This window comes from Octopus sinensis, linkage group LG1 (assembly GCF_006345805.1).
Source record: "Octopus sinensis linkage group LG1, ASM634580v1, whole genome shotgun sequence".
Classification (NCBI taxonomy): Eukaryota; Metazoa; Mollusca; class Cephalopoda; order Octopoda; family Octopodidae; genus Octopus; species Octopus sinensis.
In genome coordinates this window covers 204836713-204862608 of record NC_042997.1, presented here as the reverse complement: position 1 = coordinate 204862608, position 25896 = coordinate 204836713, and the positions used below count along the sequence as shown (strand labels likewise).

At 38.4% G+C, this 25896-nt stretch overlaps 1 protein-coding gene across 4 annotated transcripts in view; it reads left to right on the top strand.

The window, feature by feature from the left end:
* Nucleotides 1-20822: 20822 nt before the first annotated feature.
* The window catches only part of LOC115232373 (myosin heavy chain-like), a 141274-nt gene continuing 136200 nt past the window's right edge, over nt 20823-25896 (top strand). For all 4 annotated transcript variants that reach the window (XM_036508587.1, XM_036508595.1, XM_029802228.2 and 1 more), the window contains exon 1: nt 20823-21605. The gene's annotated coding sequence lies outside the window, so the exon portion shown is untranslated. The remainder of the gene's footprint in view (nt 21606-25896) is intronic.

Below are 25896 nucleotides of genomic sequence, written 5' to 3'. Positions count from 1 at the left end.
GTGCCGGTGGCACGTAAAAAGCACCCACTACACTTGCGGAGTGGTTGGCATTAGGAAGGGCATCCAGCTGTAGAAACACTGCCAGATCAGACTGGAGCCTGGTGCAGACCCTGGCTTCCCAGACCCCGGTCGAACTGTCCAACTCGTGCTAGCGCGGAAAACGGACGTTAAACGATGATGATGATGATGATGAAAGCATGATAGTGTCATAAGATCAAGCGAGCAATGTGCGTGTGTATGTATGTGCATAAACATACACACATGCATGTAGTGTTAAGTGTAGAAAAAAAGAGGACTCAATAATATTTTTGAGGAGTATGATCGTTATTCGAGTATGATCGTTACCAGCATTGCTTCACTGGCACTTGTGCATGTGCCAGTAGGGTGCCAAGAGCTCCATCCAAGCATGATTGTTGCCAGAGCAGCTAACTGGCTTCTGTACCCATGGCACGTAAAAGAGCACCAGTCGAACGTGATCATTACCAACGTCACTTCACTGGCACATGTAAAAAGATTTGAGCGAGGTCATTGCAAGTACCGCCTGACTGGCCCCCGTGCCAGTGGCACGCAAAAAGCACCCACTACACTCTCGGAGTGGTTGACGTTAGGAAGGGCGTCCAGCTGTAGAAACTCTGCCAGATCAAGATTGGAGCCTGGTGCAGCCATCTGGTTCGTCAGCCCTCAGTCAAAATCGTCCAACCCATGCTAGCATGGAAAGCGGAGATTAAACGATGATGATGATGATGATGATGATTAATGATGTTTTATTTTGGTTGAATCAGCCTGAGTTTTACTTGTAGGCACACAGGATCGTCAAGTAAATTGTGACTGGAAAATTGATGGGGTTTGCATATTTATATATAGTTTTCTAGTCATGAGGTGTGATGATAGGGAGTAAATATGATATATTGGGAAGGAGACAAACAAGAGGTAAGAAAAAATGAGGAAGAAAGGGAAAAGATGTAAAGTGTAATCTGTGTGTAACCAAAAAACTGCACATCCTGTCTGCAACTACCATCCTAAACTCAAGAGAGGAAATACTTGCTTCCTACCTACATGCAAGAAAATCCAGTCTGCAATTACTTAAACATACTCCGCCCAAGACAAATTCCATGTACAAAATGCAGATTTCTAGTCAGAGGGCCTCTTCTCTTCACCCTTACCATAATAATTACTGCCCACCTCACCATTATCCTATCACTGTCGTTACAATTCCCCATCCTTTTCTTTTCAATGACTTCATTATTATCCCTATTACACTTTCCTCTCTGGTCAATCTCTCATCAACTTCTTCAAGTATCACTTGAAAAGGAAAGTGAGAGTAGAGAGGCAAGTTTTGTCAAGTGAATGTTTCAAAAAAAGATGGGTGAATGTGGCAAGGATGGCACATATGAATGACGAAGCCACCTTGAGCATAATCCTATGAACCTGGAAAAATTTAAAACAGAGGGTTACCTACTTGCAAACAAATGTGTTAACAGGTGACATTATTGACCGAGGTTACCGTGGTCTTTTCCGTAGGCTTTTCTTTCCATGGATAAACCCTATCTACTTCCCCCTTTACACTTTACATCATGACATTTCTGTGATACACGATCCCTATTGATCGTTTTTTTCTTTTTCTTTTTTCTTTTCTTTCCCTTTTGCGATCCCTTTTGATCAAAAACCTACCCAACTTTTTTTTTCTTCTTTTCTCCCCATAAAGAAAAGCTCTACTTTGTAATTTGTCCCGTCTGTGTGCAGCCCCGTGTGGCTAATAAAGAAACATATTATCCCTATTACTACTATCAGAACCGCCATAAATAGCAGTACACACTCACTGAACATAACCCTAATCCTAAGCTTTTTAACAGTACTACTACATCTGCCATCAGTACCTCTAAATATATCTGTTGGTCACTTGTATTATTACTTATGTTCAACACCTTTTTAGTATTATCGTTCACTAATTTAGAGTGAGTGTTCTGTAATTTAATGCATGAAGAGTATCCATGAGAGAGTCCATTCCAGTGTTCTTTTAATAAACATGTATTAAGTATATTCAGAAGGCAAGTTTATAAAATAAAAACATTGAAATTTATTCAGTAGTGTAACAAGTGCTGGCAAGTGGTAACAAGGATTAATCTGGCATATGAATGGGAACCAAATATATGTGTATGAAAGACAAGAAATATTGCACGGCTTACTACATACGCTGAGGTTTATATGAAACTGAGTGGAAGCTGATATTATTCAAATGAGTTGCATGAAGTTGGTGGTGGACACAGAAAATGTGACATGTCAAAGAAAGTGATGTTGCTTCTATGCTATCAAATCTACAACTGGTTTGAAACTGCTACTTCTCAGCTGTAGTGAGTTCTGCTGCTAAGGCAGATCATGGCCATTTTATTCATATGCCCCCAGCTCTGATTGGCTGGAATCTGCCACAGCACAACTGAACTCTGCCACAATGACGTAATAAATCTTTCTTGGCTTGCTACACCTTCATTATCATTGCTATCACCTGATATTGTACCCTTGCATAATTTCGACCCCATCCTTTGTTCTACTCATCTTTTTTGCTTTCTTTGTTCCTATCTTAATTTACCACACAGGCACAGCATGTAAATTCATGAAGCATTCCAAATTTTCTTCAAGGCCCCATAAGTGAATTTGGTGAAGAGAAATTGTGCAGAACCCCAATGTGTGTGTGTGTGTGCATGTATGTTTGTCCTCTGCACTGCTTGACAATTGATGCTGATTTGTTTTCATGCCTATAGGATTGTTGTTTGGCAAAAGGGACCAATGGAGTAAGTATTAGACATAAAAATAAGTACTGAGTTCTATTTGTTTGACTAAAACCCTTCAAGGCAGTGTCCAAGCACGGTTGCAGTCCAAAGACTGAAACAAGTAAGAGAAAGAGAAATGTGGATGGCAATACCTGAGCAGAGCTGGCAGAAGCCTGGCTGGGCTCAATGAGCTCAGAGCATTATAGTAGGGATAGAAAGGCAAAAGAGAGGTTACAGCACAACTATGGGCAAGTGGTTGAAGTGTTTCTATGACTTAATGTTAACCAGTCAGCCTCATGGCCCTTTTCTGGATACATTCCAACATGGCCGTGTGTACATCAGCTGCACTGTTCCTTTGTATAATATTGTTTTCAAATGTTGGTGCAAGGCCTGGAACATATCAGTAGGGGATAGGTGATTACATTGACCCCAAATGGTATAACACTGAAAGGATGAAAGGCAAAGTCGACCACAGCAGAATTTGAGCTCAGAACACAGATACAGAAGAAATACCACTAAGCATTTTGTACAAAGTGCCAATGATTCTGCCAGCTCACCATAATAATAATAATAATAATAATGTAAAAGTGATGCAGTGGTGATCGGAGTGTTGGGCTCAATCCCATTGAAACTACAAAACTTCTTAAGGCAACTGGAAATCCCTTGAAAGATTGATGTCTTGCAAAAAGCAGCCTTACTGGGCACATCTTAAGGAAAGCATTATCTGTTTGAGGTCCTTGTGACTTGACAGTGCATTTTTACCTATGCTGTGTTACGATGGAATAATAATAATAATAATCCTTTCTACTAAAGGCATAAGGCCTGAAATTTGGGGAGAGGGGCAAAGTTGGTTACATCGACCCCAGTATTTGACTGGTACTTAATTTTATTAACCCTGAAAGAATGAAAGGCAAAGCCAACCTTGGTGGAATTTGAACTCAGAACATAAAGATGGACAAAATGCCATTGACCATTTTGCTTAGCATGCTAACAATTCTGCCAGCTAGCCACCTTAACAATAATATTGATAATAATAATAATATTCATAATAATTATAATAATAATAATAATATTGATAATAATAATAATAATAATAATAATAATAATAATATAATATTGATAATAATAATAATAATAATAATAATAATAATAATATTGATAATAATAATAATAATAATAATATTGATAATAATAATAATAATATTGATAACAATAATGATAATATTGATAATAATGATAATAATAGTAATAGTAATAATAATAATATTGATAATAATAATTACAACAATAATAATAATAATGTTCATCTTCAGTTGGTTCTTCAATTTGAATTTCATTGATTTCCCCCTTTATGGGCTTCAAGCCCTAGCTCAGTTAATCAATGGCTTTTGCAGATTGCTCTAGCTTGGTCACTCAGTCTTTACTCTATTGTTTCAAACAGGCCTCCTTCAGACCACTCTCAGAACATCCTCTGTCTATATCCTCTATTTATGACCCACCCCTGATCAAAAGATATCGACATACAATTAATCTGAGACATAAGATAATGATAATGGTTTCAAATTTTAGCACAAGGCCAGCAATTTAGGGGTAGGGGCTAAGTCGATTACATCAACCCCAGTGCTCAACTGGTACTTATTTTATCGACCTCAGCAGCATTTGAACCCAGAGCATAAAAACAAATGAAATGCCACTAAGCGTTATGCTTGGTATGCTTATGATTCTGCCAGCTCACTGCTTTGAGTTTTGTGTAATATCAATAATTGTACTGATTTTTTAAAACTGATTCTGGTGAAAACCAGAAAATCCTGTCAGGTAAAGTTGATATGTTTTCTCTACAATATACAATACTAGCAAACATGTTTGCTGTGCTGCATAGGGAAAAATTTTATAGAATTGGCTTGTTTCTGGCTTATCTGAAAATAGCAAATGAAAAGATACTCAGAAAAATTTGCAATGCATAGATCTCTGCCTGTGGCATGTCAAATGTGGCCCTTGGAGTATCAGCAAAGTGAAATGTCACCATTGAATAAGTAAATGAACTTTCCAGTGCTGCAGCATGTGTTGTTTAGCTACTATATTTCATGCAATTGAAACAGTCCAATGCATAGAAATAAATGGGATGGAAGCACTCCGTCGGTTATGACGACGAGGGTTCCGGTTGATCCGATCAACGGAACCACCTGCTCGTGAAATTAACGTGTAAGTGGCTGAGCACTCCACAGACACGTGTACCCTTAACGTAGTTCTCGGGGATATTCAGCGTGACACAGAGAGTGACAAGGCCAGTCCTTTGAAATACAGGTACAACAGAAACAGGAAGTAAGAGTGAGAGAAAGTTGTGGTGAGAAATAAATAAATGATATATGATGGAAGGCTTCTGTGCCGATGACACGTAAAAAGCACCAACCGATCGTGGCCATTGCCAGCCTCCCCTGGCACCTGTGCTGGTGACACGTAAAAAGTACCATCCGTATGTGGCCGATGCCAGCGCCGCCTTGACTGGCTTCCGTACCGGTGGCACGTAAAAAGCACCAACTAATCATGACCGTTGCCAGCCTCCCCTGGCACATAAAAAGCACCCACTACACTCGTGGAGTGGTTGGCATTAAGAAGGGCATCCAGCTGTAGAAACACTGCCAGATCAGACTGGAGCCTGGTGCAGTCTCCTGGCTTCCCAGACCCTGGTCGAACCGTCCAACCCGTGCTAGCACAGAAAACGGACGTTAAACGATGATGATAATGATGGATGAGGCAATAGAAGTCATGTAACCCAGAGCAGACAATATATGAAATAATACATTACATATTTCCTTAATCCCTTGTTAAGTAGAGATGCACAGTAGAAGAATGTTGGGCTCATAACCTAGAAATCTGTTCATCAAAGCTAGGATCTGCAAAGAAATAGATACTTGTTTTTTTTGTGTTGTCTTAGAATATACCAACATATGGCAGTTGTCTCTGGTAGTCTGAGAAAGATGATTCTGCAATTCCTTGCTGAACAATCTGCACAGATGATTTGTTTAGAGTGATCCAATGTATGAGCTGTACATTAGCTCATTCGCTCCATCAAATATTCAATACTTGAACAGGTGCACAGTGTACAAAATGTCAGGTGTCGAAGTGATCACAGAGCGACATGAATGAAGTGTTTTGCTCAGAAACACAACACTATCTGCTCCATGAATTGAAACCACAATCTCCTGATTATGAGTGCATCACCCTAACCACTAGGCCCCTTGTAGGTTTATACACATGCATATAAAACTAAAGGGTAGGTAGAAATTATATTATGCAATAGAAATTTATAAAGGGTCAAGAGGTCACTAACAGACTGCAGTCCACCGAAACCAAATTAGTGTGGTGAAAGTGCTGACAACAGCATCAGGAGTTTTCACTTAGTTTGTTGGAATATTGTTATAAATCTCAAACATGATTGAGGTTTTACTTCTTTTTTTTTTTTTTATTGCAGCAGTAATTTTCAATCAAAAAATAACAGTAAATATTGAAGTGCCAGGATTAAAGTTATTTTAGATGCAGGAAATGTAATAACACCATCGACTGCAAAATAACCAAGGAATTAAATAGCTTACCATTTTATTACAGAATGTTCCACAGACAATGTAGACAAACTTTTATGCTAATGGATGAACATTTTTTCACATAAAAAGGTGGTAGCTCAGGAAATAAATTTTCTCTGATACGAAATTTAGAAATGGTTGCTGGTATGTTAAAGAATGCTTTTTTCTTTTCTTTTTATATTTAAGACATGCTGAAAAATTCTGACAGTTTGAAGGCATAGTTGTATGATAAGAGTATAACTATACTGTGGTTAATAAGTTCAAGTCATAACCACAGGTTTTTAGTTTCAATCCCATTGTATGGCACTGTAGCACTGTGCTTTGAATTGACCACTATCTGGTGTGTTTGGAATTTGGCTGATACAAAATCTTTCAATCTGAGTGTGTGTATGTGTAACGCTCGTGGACATGCTTACAAAACAAAAAAAAACAACACAGCTCCCATGACTTTCAGAAACATTTTTTCATGCTTGGAACTTCTGAAGTATGGAATAAACTACCTGCATCAGTTGTTAACAGTTGAGACACTACATCCTTCAAAACTTCCATGCTTCCACAAATTCACCAACAGTACACTTGATGCCCCCCACCCCTGTTTATTATTCCTTTTTTCTTTTAAGACTTTTTCACAGTTCACTTCCTGTGCATATTTTATGTACTGTTCACACAATTTTGGTTACTTTTTCTCATGAATTATAGTGTACCTGAGCAGCACTATATACAATAAGTTCATTATATATATATATATAGAATATGAGGAGTTTAGTTCACTGATGATCTAACAAATAGGTACGCTGAGTAAGTGCTATAACTGGTCATCTGTTAGGTTCCAAGTTCACAGCTGAGGCTGGAGCTAGGGAACTGTATTAGGCTTCTGAGTTAGCAGGTATATATTATATATATACCTGCTAAATGATGATGATGATGATAATGGTCCATGTGGGTATATAGAGTGAGAAAGGCAAGCATCATTATAGACAGATATGGGTTGTGAGGGAGTGAATAAAAGAGAGAAAAGAAAATGCAATTAAATGGATAATGGATAAAGGCATGGAACTCCATACCAAGGCAAGTGCTCCACATGTGGACTCTGCCTGAAAGAAGCCCCCCCACCAAAATATTAATTCATATTTCACCACGATTACTCAATAAACAACATGAAGCATTCTCTACATGTAAGCATAAATTCTATTGCACCTTTAGATTCTTCTATAAGTCCAACTGCAAGGAAAATCAACACTCTTAACACTTGCCTATATGCATCCATGGTCGTTACAATATATGTACGTTTTTTCCTTTCTTCTCTATCAACATAAGTATCTTAGAAGCTACTTAGCTGCAATAATCTTTTTTTTAATTTTTAACTTTAATTTTTTAATCTAAAACCTTTTTAATTTTTAATTTTCACTTTTTATTCTTTTTTATCCTTTATCCATTTAACTGTATTCTATCCTATATACACTCCCTTAAGCTAGCCTCTATTTTTAGCTATCCCTACTGGCCAATGAACTAAATTCTCTTTCTGACCACACCGAACCTAGAATTCATCTATTTAATTAATAGACATAAATGCCTTCCTCCTCCACTTTACCAAAACCTAAACGCCTAACCTCTCACCCCTAACGTAGAATACTGGCATCTTATCTTTATTTTTTTACTTCACTTTTGCTCTCATTCTTTCTTCCCCACATCCGTCCCATTCCTTTCCTTTCTCGCTTTCTCCTCTCTCTTCTGTTCACTCACTCACAACCCACATTTGTCTATCATGATGTCTGTCTTTCTCACTCTATATACCCAGGTGGATCATTTTCATATTAGCTAACCATTTAATTCTACTCTTCCAACATGAAAGCAACATTCAAAATACTGCCAAAATACTGCTTCGATTTACCTGGGATTATACCTAAGGGCCTATACCTTCATGGAAGTACGGACCAACCTCCAAACCCTCTGGAAGAAGATGAGCTGTGAACTTTATTCTTCTCTCTGTATTCTTCTATCTACTGCTTTACTCTTTATTCTTCTATCTACTATTTTATTTTATTCCTTATAGACTGTGATTTTCCCTGTCTAGAACTGTTATACATACTCACCTTGTCTCTGATGACAGAATACCCAGGGTATGGACATGCTAGCCTATCACTTGGGATATTCCAGGAACACCTTACCCTAATTAAATATTCTAAATGACTTGAGATACCTGTCTTGCCTTGGTTTGTGTTGTTCTTTTCCCTGTAATATAATATATAGTTCAATTTTATTTAAAAAGAAAGATGAAGACAGGTGTAGGAACAACAAGCAAGTGTATTAGTTTGATGCTTGGGAAAAATGGAAAAGTCTTTTATGTTTTGAGCCTATGCTCTTCATCAGAAAGGAATAAAGTGAAATAAATAGAGAGAGAATTAAAAAAATGTGTTGATTTCAGTGATAATAATAGAGAGAGGCTGAATGAAGGGAAGATAATTCATGGTGATCCCAAGAAGAGGAGGTGCACAAATGTGTGCGTGTGTGTATGTGAGAATGGTGTGCATGAGTGTGTATGTGTGGGTGAGAGTACTGAGAAGGGCAGTATGCGGGTGTGTAGGTGGAGAGTGTGGGAGGTGAGTGGCAATTTGTGTGAGATTGATTTCAAAGGTGAGTTGAGCCCATGTGGCACAAAGGAACAAAGCAAGAAGTATATATATATATATATATATATAAATTAAATAAGGGTAGAAATTGATATTAATCAATTAAAACCAGTGGCTTAGCATATTTTAAAAAGTCCGAAGATTAAAAATTGTTTTACATATAAAATTTAGAGGACTGACCACTGTAAAAATAAGCAAGACACATGAAAATATACGAAATAAAAAACGATTACCTATGTATCAATTGGTTTCATTTGTTAATATTTATGTATATGGACATGCAAACATCTGCAAGATAATCAGCATAGTCTGTCATTTACAAAACACAGAATGCTCAACTGAAATCCAGCATGTATAAAGTTCTACATATTATATTTAGGTGTATCTTTCAAATGCCGTCACTTTGGCGCACTGAGATAGGAAACTACTCTGCAGTTAATAAACTACAGCAGTCAAGGTTAGTGAACAGTTTTTAAATTTAAAATTAAATAAGCGTAGAAATTGATATTAATCAATTAAAACCAGTGGATTAGCATATTTTAAAAGATCTGAAGAAATTGTGTTTTGTAAACGACAGACCATGCTGATGATCTTGCAGTTGTTTGTGTGTCCATATACATAAATATTAACAAGTGAAACCAATTGATACATAGGTAATCGTTTTTATTTCGTATATTTTCATGTGTATTGCTTATTTTTACACTTTGTTTCTTTTGCTGAGATTTTTCTTGAGAACATATTCTTTGTGGTAAATGGCGATTTGACATCTATGTTTAGCATATAGGCTGTCCACTTTTAGTGATTAGTCCTCTAAATTTTATATATATATATATTGCAACATCTTTGACCTTCTTTGCAAATCGTTGGTGGGACTTAAATTTCACATTCGACATAAGCATTATGACTGACAAAGAAAGAACACGTGGTTGGAGTTTCATATGTCAAAACCAACGAGAGAGTCCATCATATATGTGTGTGTATGTATATATATGAGAACAAAAAATATAATAGATGCTTGGTTCATTTTATTTGTATTATAATGGAAATATAAGGCAAAGTAAAAGAGTCACCTATAAGAATAAGTATAAAAGGAACTGGATCAACAAAACAACCAAAATATATCTAAAACATCCTACACATGTTTTAATCTGACAGTATCTTTGAATCATGAATATTCTAACTGTTATAGATATAATAAACTATAAATTGCCAGGTATCTTCAGGGAAAAGTAAGTATATTTTCCAGTATGTATATATGTATTTATGTGTGTGTGTGTATTTATGTTTAATGGTGCAAATCAGCATGTCATGTCGAGTCCCTTTCAGTGATTCGTGAAAGATCAATAAAATATATACAGGACTGAAATAGGTACTAGGAGGAATATGATCAAACTAAGACCTACCAAGGTGTTGCCCCAGCATGGCCACTGCCCAATGACTGAAAACAGTGAAACAATTTTTGCTAAAAGTATTAAAAAACCTGATATTTTCAAAATACAAAATTTATTTATTTGAATTATATATAAAGGAAAAAAATCACAAAAAAGTTGTAATTTTAAGTTTCCCAGGAACTCCTGTTAACTGAATACTTCTGCTAGCTTAGTACTCTTTTTAGGGGTCACTTATTGGTCAGGAAGTCATTTTCTTATTCTAGTAGTTTTACGGCTGAGAAAGATTTTGTCATTTTGCTAGTTTTATGAAATTCTTCAGTTCTAATGATAGGTTCATTTTATTTTATTGCACATATAACATATACGTATATGATACTCTTTACTCTTTTTACTTGTTTCAGTCATTTGACTGTTGTCATGCTGGAGCACTGCTTTTAGTCAAGCAAATTGACCCCAGGACTTATTCTTTGGAAGCCTAGTATTTATTCTATCAGTCTTGTTTGCCGAACCACTAAGTCACGGGGACATAAACACACCCCCATCGGTTGTCAAGCGATGTTGTGGGGACAAACACAGACACACAAACATGTACACACACACACATATATACACATATACACATATATATGGCGGGCTTCTTTCAGCTTCTGTCTACCAAATCCACTCACAAGGCTTTGATCAGCCCATGGCTATAGTAGAAGACACTTGCCCAAGGTACCACGCAGTGGGACTGAACCTGGAACCATGTGGTTGGTAAGCAAGCTACTTACCACACAGCCACTCCTGCACCTACATATACATTATACAAAACCACATTAAAATACTAATCCAAAACGAAAGAAAACAGAAACATGAGTGAAGAATGAAAAAAAAAGAAGAAGGAAGAAAAACATCAGCAGAACACCAACTGCCTCAATTGGTTGCACATCACAAGGGTCAAAGGAAACTATTGAAGCAAGCCAACCTGCTTGCAGCATTACCATGGGTGATGCTGAGGTCAAGGCATTGGAACTGCCAAGCACCCTCCTGGGCATCACCTGGCACTTCAGTAAGGCAAGTCGCTAACAATGACAAGAACTTTGTTGTTAGTGGCCCAGCCCCTGCAAATGTCTCAAATGCCACAGGCTGGAAGAAAGGGTTCACTGATGAGTCCCGGCACTTAACGATTTTGTTCTGTTCAGCTGCAGAAGCAGTGTCACTCCCATTTACTGCAGCATCCAGGATGTGGGAAGGAGCAAAGAAGTCACAGACTGTGGTATCCCTATCTCTTCATACCCAGGGACAAAGAGTAAGACCATCTAGTCTCTTCCTATCACTTCTGGATAATCCCTACTACTCCAGAATTAAGGGGATATTAACCTGAGCCAGGAATCCACTTAATGATTAAGTATGTGTGTGTGTGTATTTATGTTTAATGGTGCAAATCAGCATGTCATGTTGAGTCCCTTTCAGTGATTCGTGAAAGATCAATAAAATATATATAGGACTGAAATAGGTACTAGGAGGAATATGATCAAACTAAGACCTACCAAGGTGTTGCCCCAGCATGGCCACTGCCCAATGACTGAAAACAGCGTTACAAGTAAAACGACCAGCATATAGGTGGCAAGACAAACCATCAAGGCCTGTAGAGTTGAAGGGCATACCACAGTGATATCGCAGTCCCACACAGACGCCAGCTCCTACTTTGAGTACAATGGAAATGCAGAGTTCATTAAGACTGAGTAGGCCATCAATATTCAAAACCTTATAGATTCTGTGCCATAAATGTCATTGAGAGAATTTTCAGTATTGAAGCAGCAAAATCATACTTAGAACCATGAAAAGAATGAGTTTCTTAAGTTTGTGGCAAAAAAAAAAAAAGAAACAGCAATTGGAGTATATGCCATTCAAATGGTTTCCCAGATTTAGAATGACTTAAAACTTTGGCAAAATTCCTAAAAGAATAGAATATGGAAAACTTGATAATTTCTTTTTAATGATTTAATTAGTGAAGAAGGTTTAGGAACAGGTCTCAGAACAAACTTAGCAAAGATTAAAGTTTTAATGTAAATAGGAAAGTAAGCAGGTTGCTGATACCATCAAAGAAATAGCTGTGTTTAATATGCAGAAAAAGAGTAGGGAGAAATTCCATACCAGTGAGATCTATGAGTGCACAACATGTGTAATGGAATTTAAAACAAACTGAAGTGAATAAAGGCTTTGCTTTTGGTAAATGTACAGGTGTAGTTAGACTTTGAGTCCCCAGTAAAATAAATTCCATGCAATGTTCAGAAAGTTCAATAGAAGTTGTTGATAACTTTTGCTGTTTGAGTGATCTAATAAACAATGGGGAAAGAGATTCTGAAATTTAGTAACAAAATTAGTCAGAATAGGATGGAGAAAGGGAACTGATACTTCTGCTGACTGTGGGAGTCACTGTGTGAGAAAAGGATAGATTGTAGATCTTTTATACAAACGGCAATTCTGTTGGAGATAATGCTACATAGTTGTGAATGCAGAGAGGGTGTACGAATAGTGGGAAAGAAATGATATAAGTATTATCCATTGAATATATAATATTAGTATGTTCGTTTGACAGAACATAGATGATGATGATGATCAGCATCGTTTAACGTCCGTTTTCCATGCTAGCATGGGTTGGATGGTTCGACCGGGGTCTGGGAAGCCAGGAGGCTGCACCAGGCTCCAGTCTGATCTGGCAGTGTTTCTACAGTGTTCTACAGCTGGATGCCATTCCTAATGCCAACCACTCCGTGAGTGTAGTGGGTGCTTTTTACGTGCCACCGGCCACAGATGATCTATGAGAAAATTGAGTATAAGAGGAATCAGATGTAGTGTGTAAGAGAGAAGGCTGTGTTGATATGGGCCTGTGGTAAATGATGACAGGGAGGTGAAGATGAGCGAAAAAAATCCATTCAAAAGGAATCAGAGGAAGACATAAGCAGAAGGAGTTAAAGCTGATCTCTGCATGTTGAACATCATTAAGGAGATGACAAAGGAAGGCAACAAATGTTAAGATGCTCTGCATTCACAAATTAATGCAAATAAAGAAAGCTAGCTTATCAGATCAGCCACACAATTCTCTGAATCCACACTTTTTTGATTACACTCTTACATCTTTATATATATATATATACACACACATATATCATCATCATATATATATATATACACACACATCATCATCATCATTGTCCTCATCACTTAACATCTGTTTTCTGTGCTGGTATCGGCTGAATGGTTTAACAGGAGCTAGCAAGGCCAGAAATTACACAAACACACAATGGGCTTCTTTCAGTTTCCATCCGCCAAATCCACTCACAAGTCTTTGGCTGGTTGAAAGCTATAGTAGAAAACACTTGCCCAAGGTGCCATGCTGTGAGACTGAACCTGAAACCATGTGGTTGAGGAGCAAATTTCTTAACCACACAACCATATCTGCATCTGCATATTTATAATTGTATTTATTCTAATGTGTGGAGGAAGAAAGTTGGATACACTTTTAACTTTCTTTGGTCTTCTTGGACTAATAATGAAGACAAATTAGGTGAGTTTAATTAAAGTTCACTTTCAACTCCTGTATGTTACTGATTGAAGTTCAAACTTGTACCTAGAAGGATGGTAAAGTTATGTGGAGGCATGGTGGGATAGAAAAATGGGACAGGGTAAGAGTCAGGCTACAGCAATGCCGGAGAGATAACAATGGTATGCATTTGCAGTAAGATGAGTATAGAGCACTCGGGGAGGAAGGGGATGCATAGTTGTCTATTAAGCAGGTATCTTTCTTTTGTCTTTATTTTAGGTAAGTAGTGCATCGTAGCTCACTCATGCAGGACAAGTTGTAAGTAAGGTGGACAACGGCATATGTGTGTACGAGCTAGTTGCAGAGTGGCATATTGGTTTACTACAAGTTGTTTATAGGTACATGTTACATACTGTTTTACTACAAGCTGTAGGTAGCTGCAAATTTTGTTTGTTCCTTCTCAAGCCATGCCTGGTTCATAAGGGCCGGTTTCCCGGTTTCCTTGGTGTATAGGTTCCCTACCCGGATGGGACGCCAGTCCATTGCAGGTGAGCTGTAAAATGTAGGAGGAAAGAGTGAGAGAAAGTTGTGGCGAAAGAGTCAGCAGAAGTTCGCCATTACCTTCTGCCAGAGCTGTGTGGAGCTTAGGTGTTTCGTTCATAAACACACAGATCACCTGGTCTGAGATCCAAACCCGCGATCCCTCGACTGCATATCCGCTGCTCTAACCACTAGGCCATGTGCCTCCACTAGCTGCAAAGTGGCATACTGCTGTACTGTGCAAGATAAACTAGGTGCACAGTTAGACGTTGGTTTGCTGCAAGCTGTAACTAAGAGCACAGGGATACAATAGTGTAACATGAGTTGTAGCGAGGTGCACAATGACATGTTAGCATGCTGCAAGATGTGACTAGGTGCATAGTAATGCACAGGTGTGCTTTGAGTTGCTGCTACATGCATAGTAACATCAAAGTAACAAACTGTTACTAGGGGGACAATGACAAAAAATGTTATAACACAGACTGAAATTCTAAATATAAAGTCAAAATAATTATGTTTCAATTTATGAATAAAGAAATAATTAATTAATTTTCTGTCATTTAAATCATTTATATTTATAGGTTAAAATGTGTAAATCCCTTTTCTGATACATTTTAACTTTAGGTAGAAAATGCATTATAATATGTTTATTAGTTCTAAAGTGTACCACAAATAATAATAAACAATTTTGGAGTGTGTGTAAGGGGAATGGTTAGAGGGACAAACAGTGTGGGTGACCCAGGATGGATGGGATATGAGATGGCTAGGATGGATGGGGCAAATGGACAGAGTGGGTGGATGGATGGGACGAATAGATGGAATAGATGGACCAAATGGGATGAAATTGGCAGTTGATCTGTTGCAGGGTTAACTTTCCAGTTATTGCTAGAACTCTTTTACAAATAAGTAAACCGGAGCAATGTGAAATAAAGTGTTTGGCTCAAGAACACAATGCAGAGAACGGAAACCACAATCTTATGATCATGAGTACAACACCTTAACCACTGGACCACACTCCTTAACCACACAGGATTGACTTGCAACTAAACGACAATGACAAACAATGTGTTAACAACCTAACTACAACGTTTGGTAGAATATATTCAACAGGACCCATCAAATGTTAGAGTCTTTACACTATTTGTTTCAGCTGGTTTTAGGAAGGGCATGCGGCTGAAGAAACACTGCCAGATCAGACTGGAGCTTGGTGCAACCTCTTGGCTTCCCAGACCCTGGTCGAACTGTCCAACCCATGCTCGCATGGAAAACAGATGTTAAGCGATGATTATGATGATGATGATGATGATATGCACACTGGCACACACCCATGAACACAAACAAACAAACAAGCAAAAAGAATGCAGCTCTGATAACGGACGGAGTTAACGACTAACGAAAAGGTTGCAAGAGGCAATGAAAATTTTAGAAAAAATAAATAAGTAAACGAGTGGAAATTGAACTGGTGACTGTGTTAAGTAATGAGGCACTAAAAGAGAATGACCCTCTCCGAATACAACAGAACATGCTCCAACACATGAATTCACATAAAAGAATTTTGCGAAACAAATACAAAAACGAAATCTAATTCTAATGCTGAAGGTATTTTATGAAGGAACAACCTAAAATGTATACATTACTCCACAAATCATGAAGCTTGTGTCAGTCACCCTGGATTTCCGAAACTGGATAGTCCCCTGGTGTGTGCACACACCCCAATACAAATATGCTTATAGTGTTACAGTTATGTATATTATCATACAGCTGAAACAAATAACATAAACAGGCAATCTCCGTTACAATATAGATTAAATCAAAACTTGAACTGAGGATATAGTTATTCATTGAAATGGAAATTATTATAAATTTGTTACGCAATCATGTTGTAAATTGTGGGTGAAACGCACCAGTAGAATGACAAAGAAAAGTTTTATTAATCAAAAATAGCCATGAAATGGAAATATATTGTGAAAGAAATGAAAGAGAAATCAATGTAAGCTCGTTATTCAGCCATTACTGATCACTCTGATTCCCCACTGGTTGAAAACAAAGTAATGTCTGCCTCATGTGACAACTGAGCTACAATTTTACACCACAAGCTACACACCCTCAGTGAGCCAGGGGAGTCGTTGAGAGAATTTCTTTATTCACCATAAAGTTGGGAAAAAGAGGGGACGATACGAGGACAGACAAAACAAACATTGGGGTCAGGGTATAGAATAAGACGAAATGTATGAATAAACAAACAATTAAAATATATACAATTAAATGAGAATGAGTGAATAACAAAAAATGAAGCGGAGGACGCGGTCGACCCCACAAACCACATACTCACACTGAAGACTTTGCTTTCTCCTTTTTTACATTCTCGTTTAAACAGGTTCTTTCACTCGCAACATACTTGTTATAGACTTCCATCTTTTACAAAACACACTTTGTGACAGGCATTTCTTCTCCAGCCTTATTTTCCGTTTCATGTGGAAAACGAAAAAGTCGATTAGCTCGAGACTGGAGATGAACATGCCTGTTGCAATTCCTTTCACCCTCGTCTTCCATTCTACCTCTTTCGCCACAGCAACTACCGAGAGAAAACAGGCTCGCTCCTCCCTATTCAGGGAGGTCGGCGGAATGATCTTAATTACAGATTCGCTCGACAGTTGTACTCTTCTCAAATGCGACAGCAGGTGTTCGACATAAGCCCAGAACTCAGTCACCTTGGGGCATTGCACAATCGCGTGCAGGACAGTGAGAGGGAGCTAAAGAAACAAGTTGCCAATTAGAAATAACAAACATTTACAAACAATCTGTGGGTAACAAAACAGCCCATGGGACTAATGTAGGGTTAAGGATCACAGGAATAGCATTTTGAGAAATCATAACCATAAGCACAGATGTGTGGTAAGAAACTTGCTTCCCAACCACATGGTTCTGGGTTCAATCCACAGCATGGCACCTTGAGCAAGTCTCTTCTACTATAGCCTGAAGCCAACCAAAGCCTTGTAAATGAATTTGGTAGTATATATATATTATATATATTTATATATATAGATGTAGATATATACATATATATATATATATATATATATAGATATATATATATGGGTGTGTGTGATTGTGTATAGAAGAATATATTAATAAAAGGAATTCCCACCTTGTCTGATTTTCACCTTTTATTTACAATCTTATAATGATATATTATAAGATAATATAATAATAATAGAATAAAATAAAATAGTAGAATGTTAAATGTTCATTCTGATTGAACTAGTACTTTCATGCATTAAATTCTGCAATCTTCAGGTTCGTGTAGTAGTGGTGACAGTCAAGCTTCACAATTTTTGACTGAAGATTGCAGAATTTAATGCATGAAAGTACTAGTTCAATCAGAATGAACATTCAACATTCTACTATTTTATTTTATTATATTATATTATATTATATTATATTATATATTATATCATTATAAGATTGTAAATAAAACGTGAAAATCAGACAAGGTTGGAATTCCTTTTATTAATATATATATATACGTATATACGTATGTATGTATGTATGTATGTATGTATGTATGTATGTATGTATGTATGTATGTATGTATTTGTATCTTACCACCATCACTTGGCAACCAATGTTGGTGTGTTTACATCCCCATAACTTATCAGTTCAGCAAAAGTGACCGTTAGAATACTAGGCTCACAAAGAATAAGTCCTGGGGTCGATTTGTTTGACTAAAGGCGGTGCTCCAGCATGGCCACAGTCAAATGGCTGAAACAAGTAAAAGAATAAAAGAATAATGTTCAGCTGTCACAAGACAAATCTTGGTTCTCATCTAAAAGACTTTTAGCTTAATAAAGATTCTTCTGTCTTGGCTTCATGCAACATTGTACTTCCTGAACTGCAGACTATTCAATCTAACATGAAAATTAGTCTGAAGTAGTAGTAGTAGTAGTAGTAGTAGTAGTAGTAGTGGCGGTGGTGGTGGTGGTAGTAGTAGTAGTAGCAGTAGTGGTAGTAGTAGTAGTAGTAGTAGTAGTAGTAGTAGTAGTAGTAGTAGTAGTAGTAGTCGCCGCCACCGTTATCGTCGTTGTCGTCATCATCATCATCCTCATCATCATCGTTTAATGTCTGTTTTCCATGCTGGATGGTTTGACTGAGGTCTAGTGAGCCAGTGGCTGCATCAGGCTCCAATCTGATCTGGTGATGTTTCTACAGCTGGATGTCCTTCCTAACACCAACCACCCTGAGAGTGTAGTGGGTGCTTTTTATGTGCCACCAGCAGTCAGGTGGGCCTGGCATCGATCACATTTGTATAGTGCTTTTTACATGCCACTGGCACGGGGGCCAGTCAGGGGTACTGGCATCAGCCACGTTTGGATAGTGCTTTTTATATTCCACCAGCACAGGGGCTAGTCAGGGGGTATTGGCATCGGCCACATTCAGATGGTGCTTTTTACATGACACTGGGAGCCAGTTTAGGGTTCTAGCATCAGCCATGTTCGGATGGTGCTTTTTACATTTCACTGGCTACAGAAGTATTAAACTGCTAGACAAAGTCATAAAAATTACTGAGAGGGTTATAGCTAAATTGATTAAGAATAGAATTAAACTAGATGAGATGCAGTTTGGTTTTGTGCCTAGAAAGAGTACCACAGATGCCATCTTCCTAGTAAGACAGCTGCAAGAAAAGTACTTGGCCAAAAGTAAGCCATTGTACTCAGCCTTTGTCAACCTGGAGAAAGCTTTTGACGGCTGTAAAAACCTTGCCTGTTCTTGTGCCATGTGAAAAGCACTAGGTCCACTCTGCCGAGTGGTTGGTGTTAGGAAGGGCATCCAGCTGTAAAACTCCTGCCAAAACAGTCACAGAAGTCTGGGATAGGCTTCTGCCTGGCTGGCTCCTGTCAAACCATCCCACCCATGCCAGCATTGAAGGAAGACATTAAACAATCATGATGAATATGATGAGGGAACAGATATAGCTGTTTTGCTGTGAAACAGATACATGGATACCCAAGTTAGAAAACAAAGGAAAATGAGTTGAATGGTAAGATGAAAATGGCAGTGAGAGAAGTGATGGTGAAGATATGTTGGGACATGCCATCGAGGGGCATTGGAGGTGACAAGAATAGGTCAGGTGATATAGAGGCTTGAGCTGGTTGAGTGGGCAGGATGAGGTGACTGTATCAAACAATAGAGAGAAATATAGGAGAAGCTTGTAGGTAGTGGCTGCAGTAGTTATGTCAAGGCAATGAGAGTGGAGAGAAGGGCAATAGCAGGAAAGTGTGGACTGGATGCTTATTAAGTGATACCTGCACTGACAGGGTTACCAGTTACCTTACAAGACAAACAAAAATCTTCTGAGAGGGGAGGAGGTGGTCTTGTGTCAGATGAAAGATGATAGTGAGACAGAGACACAGAAACAGGTATACATGATGAAGATACTCCACAACAGCTATTCATTTTTGTACTCCACAACCATTCAGATAAATATTCAGCCACATTCATTCAAATATTCCACAACAGCCATTCATTTACACCACAAAATCATCATCATCGTTTAACGTCTGCTTTCCATGCTAGCATGGGTTGGACGATTTTGACTGAGGGCTGGCGAACCAGATGGCTGCACCAGGCTCCAATCTTGATCTGGCAGAATTTCTACAGCTGGATGCCCTTCCTAACGCCAACCACTCTGAGAGTGTAGTGGGTGCTTTTTACGTGCCACCATCACGGGGCCAGTCAGGTGGTACTGGCAATGACCTCGCTCGAATCTTTTTACACATGCCACCAGCACAGGTGCCAGTAAGGCGATGCTGGTAACGATCACACCAGTTAGCCGCTCTGGCAATGATCACGCTCGGATGGTGCTCTTGGCACCCTACTAGCACAGGCACAAGTGCCAGTAAGGCAACGTTGGTAACGATCCCACTCAAATGGTGCCTTTTACGTGCCACCTACACAGAAGCCAGTTAGCCACTCTGGCAACAATCACGCTCAGATGGTGCTCTTTGCACCCCGCTAGTACGGATGCCAGTCATCGAATTTGATCAAATAAATACTCCACAAGGGTCAATCACATACTTCACAACAACCATTCAGGTAAATATTCCAAATAAGACAATCAGATATGCCACAAGAGTTTAATAAGATATCTATGAGAGTTAATCAAATGTGTTTAATTTTAACATTTTTTCTCGTTATTTTAAATAACTTAAAGAATCACAGAAATATTTATCAGAATTTTTACAGAATCTCATTTCTAAAGCTGACCTAAATATCTTGTAACTAATAAAGCTGTTCTGTTTCAACAAAGAAGCTAATATTTCCATGAAGCATGACATTGAGATACTTTTGTCAGCTCATAATGGTTATTTACTATCTCCCAAGTCGAAAATGGCACTGACAAATAATCCTCTCCAGTTGAACAAAAAGGCAATAGATAGCTTTTTAAGTGTACTTCAATCTGACTAAAGTCAACATTGTTCTGATGACCGAAGCAATAGGATAATGGGATAATGTTATAAATATATGAAGGAGGAGCCCTAACCTTAGGTCCTTATCTCAGCGGATATTTTAGTTGCTCTAAAACAGGTGTGAACATGTCTCTCTGACTGTTTTGCTAATCTCTACTCCTCCACTCTACACAACATAAAAAGATTATTGACCAAACGAACGCATTACTACATCCTTGAGTACCATTGCAAAGCTGAGAGACACCGGTTCAAGTTACGTATTCCTCTTCTACGTCGACTTGAAGGTGTGTACACACACACACACACACACATAAAAGAAGACCTGCAAAATCAAGTGATTACTTTGGTCAGCATGTGGCCCAACAGGATGCATTGAAAGCAAAAACAATCTGGAAAATTCAAAGTATTTCACACAAACTGAAAATCTTGGAAATTTTCATCATCCTCATCATCATCCTCCTCCTCCTCATCATCAAATATCACACAGTAAAAGATAAAACAAACATATATATGTATGAATGTATATATATATATATATGTATGTAATTGTTAGAAGTTTGTGGTGACCCCCAGCCAAGAATATCCTAATTGCAAATTAATTGCATCAGCACGGAAGACTCAGCCAATGTCTCAACCTATCTGATTGGGTGACAAGGAAACCGTGTCTTACTAAAAGTATCAACTTAATCAACAGATATTCAGGTATGTTTCATTTCATTTTCGCTTTATAAAACTATGAAGATTTCCAAACTCTCAGAAAAAAAAAAATATATATATATATATATAATAATTATTATTTGAGGGAATATATATATACATATATATATATCATTTAATATTCCACATGAAAACTATAATTTTTTTTTCAGTCTAACATACAACTACATACATAGCTTTGCTTGTATGTGTACATGCACTCATGTATGTGCACACACTTATTTGTCTGTATGTACACACACACACACACACACATACACATGCTCTATTTATGGGTTAAAGCTACCATTGGTTTCATGTTAAGATAGAAATCCATTAACAATTATCAAACCTGCCACATGAAATATTGGTGTTCATCTCTGTCTTGGATTAAATGAAACAAACAACCAATGTTCCATGTGGCAGGCTTGATAAATATTAAGGGATTTTTCTCTTAACATGAAACCAATAGTAGCTTACTCCATAAATAAGGAAATTTTATCCACTGATGTGGTGTTGAACAAATCCTTTAACATATCTTTACTGTTAAAGAAATCTTAAAGGATTTCTTTGTGTTCTTATTATTTGGATTATAGTTTACTCTTCACCACACCGACACAATGGCTTTACCATCATGAATGCAAGATTCTCTACACTTGAAGAATTTTCAGTATTAGTCTGGAATTCAACAGTGTTGATAGCCCAAAACTTGGGCTGAGTTCTGCTCTGGAAATGCCCTGCCAGGACCAAAGATATGTGTGTGTGTGTGTTAAGTTAAGTTAATTTTTTGGCTCAAAAAGCAAAAAGCTAGGCCATGTAGGGGGACATGGAGTTATGTACAGGGTGGTGTTCATGCATAGAGTTCAGGCCATTTGTGGTCAAGGGAGACTTTGAACCGAGCGGCCGTTGGCATCTTCACTATCTCATCCGGCAGCTTATTCCACGGATCCGCAACCCGGACGGAGAAAGCCCCTCTCCTTCCGGGTTGCGGATCTGTGTGTGTGTGTGTGTATGTAAGTGTCCTTCTTTCGTTTGTCTACTCATATATATATATATATATATATATATATATATGAGGTGGTGTCAAAAAGTATATATGTACCAACTAAAAACGTTTGCAGTTTCTTGTTTTGATATTTTCAACTCTTATGCACACCTCACACAAATATAACATCAACATATGGATTTGAAAAAATGAAATAAGCAGATGTGATTCAAGAACACACAGCTTGGATTTTAACCTTATCTACATAATACATGTATGTATGTATGCATGTGTGTTTGTACGTATGTGATGATGTATGTTTGTATGTATTTATGTGTGTATGTACGTATGTATGTGTGTATGTATGTACATACATACGTACACATGTACTTATTTATGTATGTACGTACATATGTATGTACGTATGTATGTATGTACATATGTGTGTATGTACATATGTGTGTATGTACGTATGTATGTGTGCATGTATGTATGTAAGCATATGGCATGTATTTTACATGCTGTCTTCAAAGAGACAATCTATTTGCAATGAACAAAGAAAATAGACTTTAATCTGCTTCATCCCTTCACAATTTAATACAAACAAATCCTGACCCCCATAAACCAACGTCACCTGAGGCCAACCCCTCAAATAAATACATTGCCAGTGTTATCCATATAATTGTAACATTACTTACCACAGTGCTTCATGCTCTTTTAACACAGGATCTGCTCATTCAACATATTTTTACTCTCTCTCTTTTACTCTTTTACTTGTTTCAGTCATTTGACTGCGGCCATGCTGGAGCACCGCCTTTAGCCGAGTAAATCGACCCCAGGACTTTTTGGAGGGGGGACGCCTAGTACTTATTCTATCGGTCTCTTTTGCCAAACTGCTAAGTTACGGGGATGTAAACACACCAGTATTGGTTGTCAAGCGATGTTGGGGGGACGAACACAGACACACAAACATATACACACACATATATACAACAGGCTTCTTTCAGTTTCTGTCTACCAAATTGGCCCGAGGCTATAGTAGAAGACACTTGCCCAAGGTGCCACGCAGTGGGACTGAACCCGGAACCATGTGGTTGGTAAGCAAGCTACTTACCACACAGCCATTCCTTCACCTTGTAAATTAATCAGATTATCATTAACTTATAAAGGCAGATGAAAACTGGAAATTTACTTCAATGTAATCTTTTAAGTGACTCTAAAGGGTTCTAATGTCTGACCTAATTTTTTATACCAATTAATAGCTCGATAGGATTTTTTCGGCTTCTCTCCCATTAAAACGTCTGCAAACATAAGTAGTCATTATCACCGTTTTAATGTTCATGGACTGGCTCCTGTGCTGGTGGCACGTAAAAAGCATCATTTGGGCGTGGCCGTTGCCAGTACCACAAAACTGGCCCTCGTGCTGGAGGCATGTAAAAGCACCCACTACACTCTCGGAGTGGTTGGCGTTAGGAAGGGCATCTAGCTGTAGAAACTCTGCCAGATCAGATTGGAATCTGGTTCGCCAGACCTCAGTCAAATTGTCCAACCCATGCTAGCATGGAAAGCGAATGTTAAATGATGATGATAATGATGATGTTCCATGCTTCTATGGGTTAGACAGAATTTATAGAGGCAGGTTTTTCTATGGCTACATGCCCGTCTTGTTTCCAACCCTTACGAGTTTCCAAGTAAAGTATATGCAGTGTGTGAGAAGACCCAGCAAGCCAAGTGAGACCATAACCCGTGGCCTATGCCAAGGGTGTAACCAGCCCATTTATGCATATCTTTCCTTCATTGGACACTAAACTCTGCTTGCAAAGACCTGTTAAGGCAAGTGAAATTGAAATCAAATCAAATTCAATGACTGGCACCCGTGCCAGTGGAGTGCTAAGAGCACTATCCAACCATGATCGTTGCCAGAGCAGTTGACTGGCTTCCGTGCTGGTGGCATGTAAAAATGCCGGAGGCACATGAAAAGCATTTGAGTGAGGTCATTGCCAGTGCCACTGGACTGGCTCCTGTGCAGGTGGAACGTAAAAAACACCATTTGAGTGAGGTTGTTGCCAGTACCACCTGACTGGCCCTTGTGCTAGTGGCATGTAAAAACACCCACTACACTCTCAAAGTGGTTGGCATTAGGAAGGGCATCCAGCTGTAGAAACTCTGCCAGATCAGATTGGAGCCTGGTGCAGCCATCTGGTTCACCAGTCCTCGGTGAAATCGTCCAACCCATGCTAGCATGGAAAGCGGATGTTAAACGGTGATGATGTATAAATATATACAATATGCTTATTTAAAAAGTTTAAAAGTTTAAAATATCTGACAGGTGGATTTTTACCTAATAATGATTATCAATTTTAGATTCCATTTCTAAGGATAATACATCCACAAAACGATCGTAAGATATTTTAAACTCTAGTTATTCTAGAGAAGATATGAAATAGAGAGTGAAGTGGAGGAATGAAAACAGACGTGAGATATGCAGGGATATTGTATCTGCAGTTCCATTATTTAGGAAAAATGGCATACGTATAAGATTCCTGTACCTTGTAAGTTCCAATAATATTTAAAATTGGTCATTCCAAGCATAGATTTTGTAAACCTTGTTATTGGATTGAGGGATTTTTGAAGTGACTTAAAAGTTGCGAATACATACATGTATATAAATATATACATATGTATCACCAGGTATAACTCCTTCGGCCAACAATGCCAGTCAAATAGCCACTGTCCCCACTTACTGCCACACGCATCCAATGAAGGAATCTACAAACACGGGGAAATATTCACTAAAATGTAAAACAAATATTGATCTGGCAGAGTTTCTCCAGCAGGGTGCCCTTCCTAACACCAACCACTTCGAGAATGTAGTGGGTGCTTTTACATGCCACCGGCATGAGGACCATTCAGGCAGTACTGGCAACGGCCACGAAAAAATCAGGTTCTTTTTTTACATTCCACCTGCACACCAGTACAAGTGCCAGTAAGGCAATGCTGGTAACGATCACACTTAAATGGTGCTTTTTATGTGTCCCCGGCACGGATGCCAGTTAGCCGCTCTGGCAACGATCACACTTAGATGGTGCTCTTAGTGCTCCACTAGCACGGATGTCAGTCATCGAATTTGATTTCGATTTCACTTGTCTCAACAGGTCTTCGCAAGCAGTGTCCAATGAAGGGAAGGTACGCATAAGTGGGCTGGTTACACCCCTGGCATAGGTCACAAGGTTATGGTCTCACTTGGCTTGCCGGGTCTTCTCAAGCACAGCATATTTCCAAAAGTCTCGGTCACTGGTCATTGCCTCGGTG